Below are 16,966 nucleotides of genomic sequence, written 5' to 3'. Positions count from 1 at the left end.
TGATCCTGATTTAGACCACTGCGGTAAAGGTTTTTTATGTGAGTGTAGAAATCCAGATGACTTAGTACTTACTATGCTTTTATTCACACTGTTGAGCATTTCAAGATGGTAAAGAGATATACAAAAATACAGAAATTAAGTAAAAGGCTTCAAATGCACTGAAAAATATGCTGTAATGAATGCATTTCTTTGTTTGTCAGGTGTTGCTTGCTGTCCAGTGTGGGGCTATGCACTGGAACCACAACATTGAAGTTCAACTACAGCCCAATACTGCCACCATGTGGATAACAAGTTGCAGCACAGCTATGGTGACAGCCATACAGTAATTCTGTTTTTCACCAGTAGAGGGAAGTGCCACCTCAGAGGTGCCTTACAGGCTGACTACACTGCATGATAGTTGCAAAATAAATGTAGAAATCTATATTATTAAATTATTGCACCCACACTGCTCGCGCGCGCCAACGAGCGTCTGCCCAGGGCTAAAATAGAAGTCAGTTCTATTTCTGACACAGATCGCACTGCAAGTCCTGCCTCTCATCTCCTCATTGGTTTATCGAAGCAGGTACCCACGTGCCATCTCCTCATTGGTTATACCCACGTGGGTGACTGAAAGACGAACGAGGTCAGTGGCGGTAATGCACCTAATTTGTGAAAGTTGCCAATCGCAATATAAATTATTCATGGCTGTGTTCTTAGGCAAAATTGTGAGTGAGCCCACTCCCTTGGCTGAGAAGCAACCCCACATATGAATGGTCTCAGGATGCTTTACTGTTGGCATGACACAGGACTGATGGTAGCGCTCACCTTGTCTTCTCCGGACAAGCTTTTTTCCGAATGCCCCAAACAATCGGAAAGGGGATTCATCAGAGAAAATGACTTTACCCCAGTCCTCAGCAGTCCAATCCCTGTACCTTTTGCAGAATATCAGTCTGTCCCTGATATTTTTCCTGGAGAGAAGTGGCTTCTTTGCTGCCCTTCTTGACACCAGGCCATCCTCCAAAAGTCTTCGCCTCACTGTGCATGCAGATGCACTCACACCTGCCTGCTGCCATTCCTGAGCAAACTCTGTACTGGTGGTGCCCCGATCCCGCAGCTGAATCAACTTTAGGAGACGGTCCTGGCGCTTGCTGGACTTTCTTGGGCGCCCTGAAGCCTTCTTCACAACAATTGAACCGCTCTCCTTGAAGTTCTTGATGATCCAATAAATTATTGATTTAGGTGCAATCTTACTGGCAGCAATATCCTTGCCTTTTTGTGCAAAGCAATGATGACGGCACGTGTTTCCTTGCAGGTAACCATGGTTGACAGAGGAAGAACAATGATTCCAAGCACCACCCACCTTTTGAAGCTTCCAGTCTGTTATTCGAACTCAATCAGCATGACAGAGTGATCTCCAGCCTTGTCCTCGTCAACACTCACACCTGTGTTAACGAGAGAATCACTGACATAATGTCAGCTGGTCCTTTTATGGCAGGGCTGAAATGCAGTGGAAATGTATTCTTTACTATCTATTGCATCTTAGCCGCCCTGTCACTGCTCATCCATTTGTTTTTATACTTATTTATTCTCCTCTCATTCCTTGACTAGATTGTGTGTATTAGGTTTTGTTGCGGAATTGTTAGATATTAGCTGTTAGATACTGCTGCACTGTCTGATCTAGAAGCATAAGCATTTTTCTGAACTCATAGTAACATCTGTTAACCATGTGTATGTGACAGATCAAATTTGATTTGATTTGACCTGGTGGTAGAGGAGGAAAGGTGTTTCTTCCTGGATAGGGAGAGGAGACGGACCTTGCTGTGAGGAGTTTCCTGGGACAGTTTTCTTTATGTTCTTCTGGTCCTTCACAGATGAGGAAATCTGAGGGGAAAGAAAGAAATGACATTCATATCCTGTGTAACTTGTGATGATGACCCACATCATCATCAGAGCCAAGAGAGTAGCATAGGCTGTCTCATCCTGTTTGAAGTACAGTAAACAATGACTGGTGACCACACAATTTCGGGTGGAGTCAGCCTCAGCTTCAACTTGCCACCATTGCCAGTCATTCAGAGTCTATCATTCTTCAACACATTCCAATGAAACCAGTCAGACCAACGTCTGTTTCACAGCGGATCCCAGATTTCTCTGTAGAGCTGTGTGTGTATGCTCTCTGAATCAACACAACACTTTCCTCTTATCTATAGCCAGGAGGATCTTGTTACAGTGGAGGACATATATGGCACTCTACATACTGAGCAAATGAAACAATGTCACTCACTTTTTGAACTGTCAATGATGACAAGAGGAGCTGGGGAGAGTCTGGTGGCCAACTGGACCATCTAAGATCTATAAGTTAAACCCATAAAACAATCATAACAGTTATTGGGTGTTATTGGGTGCATTGGACAATTTTTGGTCCTCATTGATCTCCCATAGGTTTAGTGCACTCTTAGAAAAAACGGTTCCAAAAGAGTTATTTGGCTGTCCCAATAGGGGAACACTTTTTGGTTCCAGGTAGAACCCTCTGTGGAAAGAGTTTTATATGGAACCCAAAATAGTTTGACCTGGAACCAAAAAGGGTTCCCCTTTTTTCTCCTATGGGGACAACTGAAGAACCCTTTTAGGTTCTGGATAGAAGCTTTTTTTCTTAGTGTGGGTGCAGTAAGCCTGCGGTCATTCAGTGTTTAGCACTTTGGGTCCGTCTGAGCTGAAATGGCTTAAATGTCCAAGACTTAATGGCCATAAATGGAGCAATTTGTTTCGGGAAAACATCTACCAACATTTTGAGTAAACCGTAACAGACAGAGCAAATCAAGAATTCAGCATCAGGGAGGTATTTTGTTTAATGGGTCAAAGATAGGTCAGTTAGTTGGAGCGGGCTACAGCAACGGAGCAACAGACATAGCAAAGCAAATATTCAGTATGAGAGGCATTGTTTTGTTTTATGGGTCACTGGGTAGGAAAGTCCCAAAACATAGGAGAACAAGACAAGAGTAGCCTAGTCCCTACTGGAATGGTTTAGAAAGTTACAGTTAAAGTCAGAGGAGACTTTGAGCACATGCGTGCGTGTTTGTGTGTAAAATGCCACCAAGCTACTTCTCTAAAGGGCTGGGGCCATTTGTGGGTTTCTGGATCACTAGGAAGCGGGCAGGAAACTCGTCATGGAGACCAGAGATAGCGCCACTCCAGATGAAACGTTTAAACAAAATAACAGGTCATAAAGTGTAATGGCTAGCAACGTTCAAATACTACACTGTTATTTTACTTCAGTGATTCAAACATGATGATAGGCCCCACTTTTGGTGTCTCTAGAAGGCTTGAAACTAAAATAAACTCTTCATGATAATGACAAAGTTTACATTTTCATTTCTTGTATCAACTTGAAAGGGGAAAAAAGTAATGAATTATAAAGGGAATAATACGGTGCCATTTGGGATGCAGTCATGGCGTTGTTCTTTCTGAATATTCAAAGGTCACATTATCTACCAGTAATTCAAAAATATTTAGGTTCCCATATGGCAATAGAGCCCCACAGTGGAGGTGTCATAATACCCATAAAACCTAGCGGTCAAACAGGGAAATGCTTCCAATCATTTTTCCACCATTCATTTTTCCCATAGGGAATTTTAAAAACACTTCAAATAAGGGCTGTGTTTTGTGTAGGCTTACCCTGGCGTGATGTTTTGATAACCATGCAAATCTCTCTCGGACAAGGTTACATTTATCAATATATTTCAGCTCTATTTACTCTGATTCAAAAATGTTAATTAGCATCAAAGTAGACATCATGGAAGACTACAAATCCCTGCAAGCTCCTGCTCGTCATCTCTAGCTGACACCTTTGCTAACAGGTATTGTGTCAATTTAAAACCTGCACAAGACAGGTCAAAGAATTTGTCTATTTAAAAAGCCATTTTACCAATTTATTAATTACTATATTTAGCTAACATTAGATAGTTAATCCAGAGATTCATACCTTTGCCTCGATTCAGCAATCTCATCCAGATCATTATGGAATTTGTAGCTCCTTATAATAGCCACATTAGCAGCTAATTAGCGTTTCATTTTTGGGGGTAAATACAGGCAAATATATTGCTAAAAGTCACCTTGTCCTAGAGAGATTTACACGGTTATCAAAACATCTCGCCAGGGTAAGCATATCTGTACCAATCATAGACATCTACTGTACTGAATTGTGTTGTACTGTGCTCTACTGCAACTGTGGTCGTGACTACTATGATTTCCCATTGTGGCCAATTCAACTGCAGTCATTCTGTTAGTGATTTTTCGGTCACTCTGTTTCCAATTTTGTAACAAAGTGATGCGTTTTAATCACTTAATAATTCATAAACACAATTGTTATCAGTAAAAACACTATAACTCATTGGTAGGTCTACCTTTACTTGTTACTTCTGTGAACTTTCATAATCATCCCTCATGAGGGAGAGAAATGAGAAAATATCTTAAACATATATGGGTTTTTGGTAACAGAATGACAAGACACTAGGCAATGTTTATTTAACTTACAGAAGGCAAATCATTTCTGCAAAACCAAATATAAATGTTGATATTAGTTGCCTTTACTTCAACATGATTGGGTTTTTATGTATGATGTATTTCTAATACCTTTTAAGACTTTTTCTAGTAGATGTTTTTTAAGACCCCTTTTCCATCTGTGTGACCAGAAATCAAAGCCGTAGCTTATTCCATTTTTAGAATGGAAAATGGTTGAAAAATGTATGTATGTATGCCTTCATTTCCCAAAAATATAGACTCTTAGCTTTCATTTGACACCAAATGTTATATGCTCCTATAAATGTAACATTTTTGTGCTTATGGGTCCTTTTACATAGAAATGACCAGTAACAACATGCATTATGCCAACCCAATACAATCCAACCATGGTAACCTAGGAACAACAGGTGTAGACTAACAGTGAAATGCTTACGGGCCCTTTCCAACAATGCAGAGAGAAAGAAAATAGAGAAATAATAGAAAAGTAAAACACGTAATAAAGTAATAATAGATGCACAATGAGTAACGATAACTTGGCTTTATACAAGGGGTACCAGTACCAAGTTGATGTGCAGGGGTACGAGGTCATTGAGGTAGAACATGAACAATTATTATTCATTATTATCTACTGTAGTTCTTAGACTCAATCGATGTATGTCTTTTATTGTAAGATTGTAAGATGTTTTATTACCCAGTGTGTCTGGCAGTTGCTAAGCAACCTGTTACTTCCCTTTGCTATGGCTTCTCCAGGCTTTAGGGTGCATCCAAAATAGCACCCTTTCCCTTTATAGTGTAATAAAAGTAGTGTAATATACAGGAAATAAGGTGCCATTTAGGACGCACCCTTAGCTCAGCTATTGTGGCCACCACCACGTATCCACGTAAACAGCAGCATCACCAGGGCACTGGCCAGTGGCCACTGGATTCTCTGCTCTGACCAGTAACAGACTTGTAATAAACATGCAACAAGCTGTCTGTCTACTCTTGTTGTGACTGTCTGCATCCCAAATGGCCCCTATTCCCTATAGTGCATAACTTTTGACCAGGACCCAGAAGGCTCTACATAGTGCACTGTGTAGGGAATAGGGTACCATTTGAGATACAGCCTGAGGGTGAGTAGCATTTGGCCTAGAGATGTGTTATTAAGAGTAAGTGGCTTGCATAATACTGTTTATCCAGAGCTTCATCTTTCCCACCGACCAGCTCCAATGTCACCAAAGCCTGCTCTGCTCTCAGGTGAGAACTAGTGCATGGGTGTGGCCCCTCCAAGGTTAGCTTGAGATATCTAAGAGCTGGTTTCCCGGACACCATTTAAGCCTAGTCCTAGACTAAAAAGGATTGGGGTGCTTGGGGCAACCTCTTCCTGTGTGGCTCAGGTGGTAAGAGCATGGTGCTAGCAATACCAGTGTCGTAGGTTCAATTCCCATGGGGAATGTATGCACTCACTACAAGTCAGTCAGTCAAGGCCCCTACAGGTAAGCACTAATGACTCATGGGACGAAGTGAATAGGGCAAGGAGTAGTAGGAGTTAATTAAAGAGTAAATGATGGTGTTCTTTATTAGAGACGCACGTAGGAACCAGACTGAATGTATATAATATAACTGTGGCTATGTGTCTGCCCAATACATTGGTCGGCAGGAGGCTGGGTCCCGGATGACGATAGAGAAGAGGCGGGAGAGCTAGCGCAAGCACACACTCAAAAGCACAGACACAGCAGGAGTCTATAAATACCCCATCACAACTGTGTGACAGCAGCTCCCACACCGTCTGTGGTACACAACAAGGCTCTCTGTCTGACATCGTATTGTCTGGAGGTGACCTAGCTAATGTTGAGCACTGTCAGCTACAGTACAGTACTATAGTTCAGCCATTAGTCTGCATTTACAACACACCCGTGACCCTGCATTCAAAACACACCCTAGATAGTCCTGAAGGACCAGGATTGACCTTCACTTAGAAGGGACCAGGATGTATGTCTACCTCTACAGGGGGGTGACACAAGGACATCCAACAAGGAGGTGCAGAGGCTGCAGAACTGGACTGTTCTGCTTCAGCAGCTCCACCACTGCAGTCTGCAGACCACAGATGAACACATAGCACACGAACACACACACAGTGTTTTCCATAAGCACCGGCCGTCGGCCAAATAGCAGATAACAGACTTATTGTTAGCCGGGTACCTTTTCCACTTCATTAATTAACTAGGCTTCTATTCAATTTTAAAGTTTCAATTCGTTAGTCAGAAAAGTCTGTATAGCTTTCTACCGCTAGCATGAACGATATCCATCTTCTAGTGGTCTAATGATAGAACAGACACCTGTCAGTCACAAAGCGACCGGTGACAGGGACAGAGCTGGTTTGTCAGCCTGCTGTCTGTCCCACCTCTCGGTACCTGTGTTATTTTTGTGCACTCTGGTTGGCTGCAATCAAATTTATTTTCACAGAGGAGGGAGAGCATGATGCTTCTTCATCATCTCCTGTAAGTGAATTTACATGTCCCATGTAATGTACGTGGTGACAATGAGTTGAAATCTACTTAATTATTGTTTTGTGGCACATTCAATTATTTTCTTTCGCCTGTTTCATAGGCCTACTAGAGCCAGCCACGGAGTCGGGAGCATAGGGGCGGCAGGGTAGCCTAGTGATTAGAGTGTTGGTGTCAAATAATAGTTCTGCAGGAGGGGTGAAGTCAGGCGCAGGAGACTTAGGTACGTGAAACACGTAGTTACTTTAATGAAGAAAAACAAGTCAAAAATATCAACCCTACAAGGCAAGGGAAAAAATATTCCAACAAAGGAAGACTAACACAGTCTTGGGAATATAACGGGACGCAGCCCAGCAACCCTAAAGCCAAAACGCTAAATATAAAAGGACCAGAAAATAAATCCCCCCAACCTACGATAACAGACACGAAAGAATCCCGCACAACCTCAAACACAAAACAGACAGACTAAATACCCCACTAATTACTAAACACAAAACAGGTGCTATCCTAACCAGATATTATCAAACAAAACAGAAAAGGAAATCGGTGGCAGCTAGTAGGCCGGCGACGACGACCGCCGAGCGCCGCCCGAACGGGGAGAGGCGTCACCTGTGGACATTGCGACAGTTGGACAAGTAACCGGAAGGTTGCAAGTTTGAATCCCCGAGATGACAAGGTACAAATCTGTCATTCTGCCCCTGAACAAGGTAGTTAACCTGTTGGGGGTAGGGGGCAGTATTTACACGGCCGGATAAAAAACGTACCCGATTTAATCTGGTTATTACTACTGCCCAGAAACTAGAATATGCATATAATTATTGGTTTTGGATAGAAAACACCCTAAAGTTTCTAAAACTATTTGAATGGTGTCTGTGAGTATAACAGAACTCATATGGCAGGCAAAAACCTGAGAAGATTCTGTACAGGAAGTGCCCTCTCTGACCATTCCTTGAGCTTCTTGACTCTGTTTATTGAAGACTGAGGATCTTTGCTGTAACGTGACACTTCCTACGGCTCCCATAGGCTCTCAGAAGGCGGGAAAAAGCTGAATGATGTAATTCCAGCCACTGGCTGAAAAACATTAGCGCTTTTGGCAAGTGCTCTATCAGAGGACAATGGGCTGAGGCGCGTGCACGAGTCGACCCCATGTTTTTATTTTCTTTCGTCTTTAAACCTAAACACTGATTCCCGGTCGGAATATTATCGCTTTTTTACGAGAAAAATGGCATAAAAATTGATTTTAAACAGCGGTTGACATGCTTCGAAGTACGGTAATGGAATATTTCGAATTTTTTTGTCACGAAATGCGTCGTGCACTTCTTTACCATTCGGATAGTGTCTTGAACGCACGAACAAAACAGAGGATATTTGAACATAACTATGGATTATTTTGAACCAAACCAACATTTGTTATTGAAGTAGAAGTCCTGGGAGTGCATTCTGACGAAGACAGCAAAGGTAATAAAAATGTTCTTATAGTAAATCTGATTTTGGTGAGTGCTAAACTTGGTGGGTGTCTAAATAGCTAGCCCTGTGATGCCGGGCTATCTACTGAGAATATTGCAAAATGTGCTTTCACCGAAAAGCTATTTTAAAATCGGACATAGCGAGTGCATAGAGGAGTTCTGTATCTATAATTCTTAAAATAATTGTTATGTTTTTTTGTGAACGTTTATCGTGAGTAATTTAGTAAATTCACCGGAAGTATGCTAGTTCTGAACGTCACATGCTAATGTAAAAAGCTGGTTTTTGATATAAATATGAACTTGATTGAACAAAACATGCATGTATTGTATAACATAATGTCCTAGGGTTGTCATCTGATGAAGATCATCAAAGGTTAGTGCTGCATTTAGCTGTGGTTTGGGTTTATGTGACATTATATGCTAGCTTGAAAAATGGGTGTCTGATTATTTCTGGCTGGGTACTCTGCTGACATAATCTAATGTTTTGCTTTCGTTGTAAAGCCTTTTTGAAATCGGACAGTGTGGTTAGATTAACGAGAGTCTTGTCTTTAAAATGGTGTAAAATAGTAATATGTTTGAGAAATTGAAGTTATAGCATTTCTAAGGTATTTGAATAACGCGCCACGGGATTCAACTGGCTGTTGAGTAGGTGGGACGATTTCGTCCCGCCGACCCTAGAGAGGTTAACCCATTGTTCCTAGGCTATCATTGAAAATAAGAATTTGTTCTTAACTGACTTGCCTAGTTAAATAAAGATCAAATAAATAGGCTATTTACTGTTCTTTGACTGATGACCGAACAGGAAGTGTTGACTAGTTTATAAAAGGTGTCGAACTGACTGAATAAAGTTAATCTCCTATTCATAAATCATACAACATAGTTATATGTCCATGGAATTGCATCAGGACAAGTAAACCAAAGATCTTGTTTTGTATTTTCCTAGGATTCAAAGGTGTCAACAGCAGCAGAGCCAAGAAAACATATAATTTGAAAAACAAACATCATTGTGGCAATTCATATATGTTGCAGTACAACTGTAAATATGACTTTAATTAAGATAAGTTATTGTTAAAAAAGGCTATCTTACTTAGAACATAGTCCTGATCATATAGGCCTAGGCCTAAATGATATCCAAAACAACTAACAGCACACTGAATTGATACATTTTCAGTAATTTTAATTGTAAAGTCATGTCTTTCTATACCACAACTCATTTGACCAATCTGGGAGGTAAAGTCATTAAAGTATTCAATAATGTAGCTGTGTATTTCAGCTGGAATCAAGGCATTAGACTGTACCAGAGGCCACCAAAATAGAGCTTGTTCTGCAAAACAAATATTGTGGGGGGCATGCCCCCTCCCAGACAGGAACTCCCTGGCTGGCAACTTTTTCTATTTGGCTGGCTACTCCATGTACTTACAGAAGGCACTGCACACAACACACACAAACACACACACACACACACACACACACACACACACACACACACACACACACACACACACACACACACACACACACACACACACACACACACACACACACACACACACACACACAAACAAACAAACAAACAACACACACTCCTTTGCGTCCAGTCAACAGTGAGGCCCTAACTCTTGTCTGTTTTAGTTTTGGAGAACGGGGGGTGATATTTACAAGTGCAAAGTCAGAGATGAAGAAGAACAGACGCCCTGATTGGCATTTGTTTGTTTTTAGACACGATTGTGTGTATAATTCATTCTGTACATTAATCACAAGATCAAGAAATGGTAGTGGGTGTGCCTTTAAAGGGTGAATCTGTGAACATGTACTGTTATTATGATGCAGTATGACCTGCCACTATAGGGTTGAACAGGTTTGGGCATACAGAGCGGCAGGGCTTGGAATTATAATAAAGCTCATTCATTGACTCAGACACAACAGAATGGCACTCCAACAACAGCACCAGATTGGCCCCCAACGTCACACTGATGTCGGCTTCCAAAAATAACTTCCTTCCATCACCCCACACACAGTCACACACACACACCACTCCAAGTGGACTAGTCTCTTTAAATACCAATCATTCATGGGAACAGAAAGCAATTTTCACCTGTGTTCTACTAGGGAGCCCAACGTAGGTGTCATGTCTACTCCCGCTCCCCGGCGCTCGACATCGCCGTTCTACTAACCACCGGTCCTGGCAACCCATCTTTACCCACACCTGCGACTCATCATCAGTCACACCTGAACTTCACTACTCCCTGATTACTTACCCTTTATATAGCACTCTTTTATCATCAAACAGTATTGGTTATGTTTTCTTGTCAGACGTTTCTCCTGTTGTGTATCGTTCTATGTTCGTTAATATTAAACTCACTAACTGCACCTGTTCCCTGACTCCCTGCGTCGACGTTACAGTAGGGCTGTAACAGTAATGGAATTTTGGATGATGGAAATTGGTCAGCCAAATGACCGGGGTCTCCGTAATAACCGGTCAAATAGCAAAAACATTATGGCATAATGGGTGGACTGGTGGCCATTGTAAGTGTACCCAAAGGAGCGAAGCAGGAAGTAAAATCAGGAAGTGTACACATCAATATGTGCTGTGATTTGTTCATTTAACTCATCTGAAGTTGCAAAAAATAGACTCCATTGCATGAGCCACATCAGTTAACATCAATTGAATGAACATTCTACATTACCATGGCCAATATTGCATCACAATACCAGGCAGACATTGCGAGTGTACGCATGAGTTTATCAGTCAAATTTCCATGGTTAGAGTTTCTAAGGCCATTTTCATCCTTTGCTACAACACTTTGCTTGTTCCAGCAAGGGGCAACAAAGTTCCATCACGTTGTTAAGAGTCAATGTTATCGCAGATACGGACTCAACCACACAAACACCCGGCTGTCCTGTCTTCAGTCAGCTGTTCGTTCCACACACACACACACACACACACACACACACACACACACACACACACAATACGCACACAAACAACACACACGACATACACAATACGCACACAAACAACACACACGACATACACACGTGTGTAAATGTTGTGCGTTTTGTTCTTGTGTGTGTGTGTGTGTGTGTGTGTGTGTGTGTGTGTGCGTGCGTGCGTGCGTGCGTGTGTATCTGTTGGTGTGAATGAATGGGAGACGCCCTGCTAACCCAATGATACAGATGAGGAGTGGCATGGAGGCTTTTAATTCCATCTACGCTGCTCAGTTGTCCAGGCAACGCTACCTATGACGTCATCATTCCACCCCATTCCGGATAAAAGAGCTACGCTTTCGGAGCCCCAGGGGGAAAAGGTGAGATTGTCCCTTTTAACCCTGTTTTGGTTGTTTTCTGCTATGACAGGCTGTTTGTCATTCCTCTGTGATTCAGCAGGTTTAATCATAAATCACTAAACCTTTCCTCAAGTTGGATCGACAATAATCCCTAAAACCCATCAACAGGTAGACCTACATGGACAATAGTTCAAATAAGCTTTAGAGTGTAGTGTTATTACTATAGTCAGTGTTCAGTATGTCTGGCTGGGTGTTCCATACACTGACCTTTCTAACCACTGTAGACCCCACAACGGCATTATCTCTTATCTGACTGCTTGAGGAACTCAAAACTCTTTCAGAGACTGAGAGTAAAAACAACACAGCCAAAGGAACAGTTGAGTTCACAAACAAACTAATGACACAGTGGAGTCTGACTGGGTTGTTGAGACACAACAAAAAGACCACTGAAATCTGGATGCACTGCTGGGACTGGCTGCGATTAAAATGCTCAACTGGGGCCACCCATACAGGAATACAGACAAACCTATAGGCTTTCCTCAACTTGCATGCAGATATATACAGTCTTTACAACACAACCCAATTCCAGAGGGCAATGATGTTTGAAATAACATCATTACAACCAGTTTATGAATATTTCAGACAGTTTTGCCCTATGGGATGCAGTTTGGCATAGGAGCTGGAGTAGCCTAGTGCAAAGGCATCACTGTAGACCATGCTTTAAAATACAATAACCTGTGAGGAGCCTGTCTATGATGAGGCTGGTTAAGTAGAAACCACTCAAAAATGTATCATTCTAACATTCTGCATGATCAGCCTTTTGGTGTTGAACAGAGTGCTGCCTTCAGTCACAGTGTCAGAATAACTTCATCACTTTGATACACACATACACAGTGGTGTAAAGTACTTAAGTAAAAATACATTAAAGTACTACTTAAGTCGTTTTTGGGCGTATCTGTACTTTACTATTTATATTTTTGACAACTTTTACTTTTACTTCCCTGCATTCCTAAAGAAAACAATGTATGTTTTTCTCCATACATTTTTCCTGACACCCAAAAGTACTCATTACATTTTGAATGCTTTGCAGGAAAATGTTCCAATTCACGCACTTATCAAGAGAACACCCCTGGTCATCTCTACTGCCTCTGATCTGGCGGATTCACTAAACATGAAGGCTTCATTTTTTTATTATGTCTAAGTGTTGGAAAGTGCCCCTGGTTATCCGTACATTTTTTAAACAAGAAAATTGTGCAGTCTGGTTTGCTTAATATAAGGAATTTTAAATGATTTATACTTTTACTTTTGATACTTCAGTATATTTTACTGAGTAAATATACTTTTGATACTTAAGTATATTTAAAACCAAATACTTTTAGACTTTTACTCAAGTAGTATTTTACTGGGTGACTTTCACTTTTACTTGAGTCATTTTCTATTTAGATATCTTTACTTTTCCTCAAGTATGACAATTGGGTAATTTCTCCACCACTGCACACACACACAAAGTTCATGACTCTGATAGGCTCTAACAAGGGTTGGTTGACAGACAAAACCAAACAAAGGACGTTCCTCCTCATATTAAACCAATAGCTGTGGCTTGCCAGTGTAACTGGCGTTGACGAGTAGAAGAGTGGGAGAGGGGCATGGGGGCAGAGAATTAGGAAAAGAACAGTTAGCACAATCATCCCCTTGTTATCTCTTATGTGTAGTTGAATCTCTGTTAATCCATGCCATGTTAACTGAATCATCAAACCAGATTAAGGCAGGGGGAACTAGAACCTGTCAGAATCACAGGAACTTCAAACTGATTCAAAAACTGCATCCCAAATAGATCCCTATTCCCTATATAGGCTAGTGCATTAAGGCTCTGTTCAAAATTAGTGCATTACATAATAGGGTGCCATTTGGGACACAAAGCCTCAGGTGGTTACTCCAGTTCTCGCCAGACCTTTTGATTCACCTTAAATGATCTACAGCAGTGGTTTCTAATACAATTACATTACATTTCTACATTCAAAAAGCTTGCATGGCATGAATAGGCTCAGACCTTTTGAAGGTGAAAGAAGATATTCATTTCTGGCACATGTACTATAAGTCTAGTGGGCAAAGAACACTGACACACTAATAACGGTGAATCTTCATCAGGCCTTTCAGACAGACATCATTCTGAACCAAGGTTACTGCTTTCAAGTCAACTTTGGCAACACTAGGCAACAGTTAAAGAAGATGTGCTATTCTCGTTAATTCCATTACAGGTCATCTTATAAAGTCTTGGACATGACAGGGCAGGTGTCTGAACTGGCCACAGTACCTTACAGGCTCAACCAGAACAGACTGGTGAAACAGCTCTTCGGCTGTCTCCATAGGATAATCCTTTTTAGTTACAGGTAGAATCATTTTTTGTTCCACGTAGAACCCTCTATGGAAAGGGTTCTACATGGAACCCAAAAGAATTCTACCTGGAACCAAAAAGGGTTCTACCTGGAATCAAAATGGGTTCTTCAAAGGGTTCTCCTATGGAGAGAGCCAAAGAACCCTTTAAGGTTCTAGATATAGCACCTTTTTTTCTAAGAGGTTATGATCACTTCCCGAGAAGATGAAGATCTACATTTACCATTTACCAGAGATGAAAAAAAGATCTAGATTTATCATTTACCAGAGATTTTTTTTAAATCTAGATTTACCATTTAGCAGAGAGGAAAAAATATCTAGATTTACCATTTACCAGAGATGAAAAAAATATCTAGATTTACCATTTACCAGAGATGAAAAAAATATCTAGATTTACCATTTACCAGAGATGAAAAAAAGATCTAGATTTACCATTTACCAGAGAAGAAAAAAATATCTAGATTTACCATTTACCAGAGATGAAAAAAAGATCTAGATTTACCATTTAGCAGAGAGGAAAAAAAAGATCTAGATTTACCATTTAGCAGAGAGGAAAACAAATATCTAGATTTACCATTTAGCAGAGAGGAAAAAAATATCTAGATTTACCATTTAGAAGAGAGGAAAAAAATGTCTAGATTTACCATTTAGCAGAGAGGAAAAAAAAGATCTAGATTTACCATTTAGCAGAGAGGAAAAAAAGATCTAGATTTACCATTTAGCAGAGAGGAAAAAAAGATCTAGATTTACCATTAAGCAGAGATGGAAAAAAAATCTTATGACATTGAACACAGAGCAAGTTCCAGATTTGTCAATTTATCCTTGCACTGTCTCTGCAACTACACATCAAGGGTCACAAGTTCAGACTCATCACATTTCATTCAAAAAAGGCTGATATCTGCAGTGTGTACTAACAATCAAGGCACCACACACAAACATAAGGTAGAGATGGGCCAAAAATCGATTTATTATTAAAGATTATTATTGGTGTTTTATTCAACCCAAGACAAGTGTGGGTCTGAGTTCCTCTGTAGAAGACAGCAAAAATGATAACATCAAGTTGTTCTACCCAACAGCAAAAGCTCCATTACTATGCAATTACAAAAACATGTATATATTACAAGAACATATACTATGCTGGTGCTGGGGTAAAACAGCGATGCTACACATTTGCTTAAACCCACATGGGATAAGAAACTGACCATATGGCAAGACAACGGCATCTCACAGGCAGGAGAGAAACCCGACGTGTAACAAACACGCAGGTATCCTAATCCTACACATCCATACCAACTATAATCTGTAGAAGTTTAGTTCCATGTGCTCTTAACGCCTATAGAATTAGAATGATGTATCTTATGTTCTCATTAATCTAACCCCGATATCTCTGCACTCACCTGATTTATGGCTGGCCTCTGTTCCAAGCGCAAAATCTTAAGAGTTCTAGGGCTGCACAATTTTCGAAAAACCTGTTTTCATTGCCTCTTGGAGTCGATAAAGTATCTTGAAGTCCGCTGATATCGAGTCGTGGTGCTTTTCTTGGGTATAAAGTAATTAATATATTTTGATATTAACATAAACCTACTGTTATGACCGACTCCGTCGACTTTTAGCCAACCACGACTCCGTTGAGCTGCACGGCTGAGTGACAGACAGAAAGGAGGAACGACCTTTTTTCTCTCTGGTCTGTCTGAATACATGGAATGGTGGGAACGCTGGTTGGAGGGAGGACTGGAATTGTGCAATTTATCTCCACGTCTCCTTCTTTATATACAGGGCGCCCTCTTCCTGTGAGCCTGCCTCCCTGACTGTTCCTCAATCTCATAGCAACTGTATTAGGCCTATCGATGTGAATATTGATGTGTGTATTCGGAAAAGTATTCAGACCCCTTGACTTTTTCCACAATTTGTTATGTTACAGCCAAATTCAAAAATGTATTTAAAAAACAATTCCCCTCATAAATTTACACACAATATCGCATTATGACAAAGCAAAAACAGGTTTTTAGAATTGTTTTAAAAAATACATATATATCACATTTACATAAGTATTCAGACCCTTTACTCAGTACTTTGTGGAAGCACTTTTGGCAGTGATTAAAGCCTTGAGTCTTCTTGGGTATGACGCTACAAGCTTGGCACAGCTGTATTTGAGAAGTTTCTCCCATTCTTCTCTGCAGATCATCTCAAGCTCTGTCAGGCTATTTTCAGGTCTTTCCAAAGATGTTCGATCCGGTTCATGTCCGTGCTCTGTCTGGGCCACTCAATGTAATTCAGAGACTTGTCCCGAAGTCACTCCTGCGTTGTCTTGGCTGTGTGCTTAGGGTCCTGAGGTTCCGAGCGCTCTGGAGCAGGTTTTCATCAAGGATCTCTCTGTACTTTGCTCCATTCATCTTTCCCTCGATCCTGATTAGTCTCTCAGTCTCTGCCGCTGAAAAACATCCCCATAGCATGATGCTGCCACCACCATGCAGCACCGTAGGGATGGTGCCAGGTTTCCTCCAGACATGACGCTTGGCATTCAGGCCAAAGAGTTCAATCTTGGTTTCATCAGACCAGAGCATCTTGTTTCCCATGGTCTGAGTGCTCTTTAAGTGCCTTTTGGCAAACTCCAAGCGGGCTGTCATGTGCCTTTTACTGAGGAGTGGCTTCCGTCTGGCCACTCTAACATAAAGGCCTGATTAGTGGAGTGCTGCAGAGATGGTTGTCCTTCTGGAAGGTTCTCTTACCTCCACAGAGGAACCTTCGAGCTCTGTCAGAGTGACCATCAGGTTCTTAGTCACCTCCATGATCAAGGCTCTTCTCCCCCAATTGCTCAGTTTGGCCAGGTGGCCAG

The 16,966-nt window shown here is 41.2% G+C and overlaps 1 protein-coding gene across 3 annotated transcripts in view; it reads right to left on the bottom strand.

The window, feature by feature from the left end:
• Nucleotides 1-15,854, bottom strand: part of LOC106560325 (guanine nucleotide-binding protein G(I)/G(S)/G(O) subunit gamma-12) — a 58,545-nt gene extending 42,691 nt beyond the window's left edge. Inside the window, exons 1-2 of one of the 3 annotated variants that reach the window (XM_045687718.2) lie at nt 15,528-15,854; nt 1,741-1,860 (exon numbers count right to left, since the gene is read on the bottom strand). The gene's annotated coding sequence lies outside the window, so the exon portion shown is untranslated. Of the gene's footprint in view, nt 1-1,339; nt 1,436-1,740; nt 1,861-15,527 lie in introns of those variants that run through there. The other 2 variants (XM_014123125.3, XM_082956974.1) reach the window with 2 other exon arrangements.
• Nucleotides 15,855-16,966: the final 1,112 nt, after the last annotated feature.

Source organism: Salmo salar, chromosome 10 (assembly GCF_965601325.2).
Source record: "Salmo salar chromosome 10, fSalSal1, whole genome shotgun sequence".
Taxonomy (NCBI): domain Eukaryota; kingdom Metazoa; phylum Chordata; class Actinopteri; order Salmoniformes; family Salmonidae; genus Salmo; species Salmo salar.
This window is presented reverse-complemented; position numbering and strand designations above follow the sequence as displayed.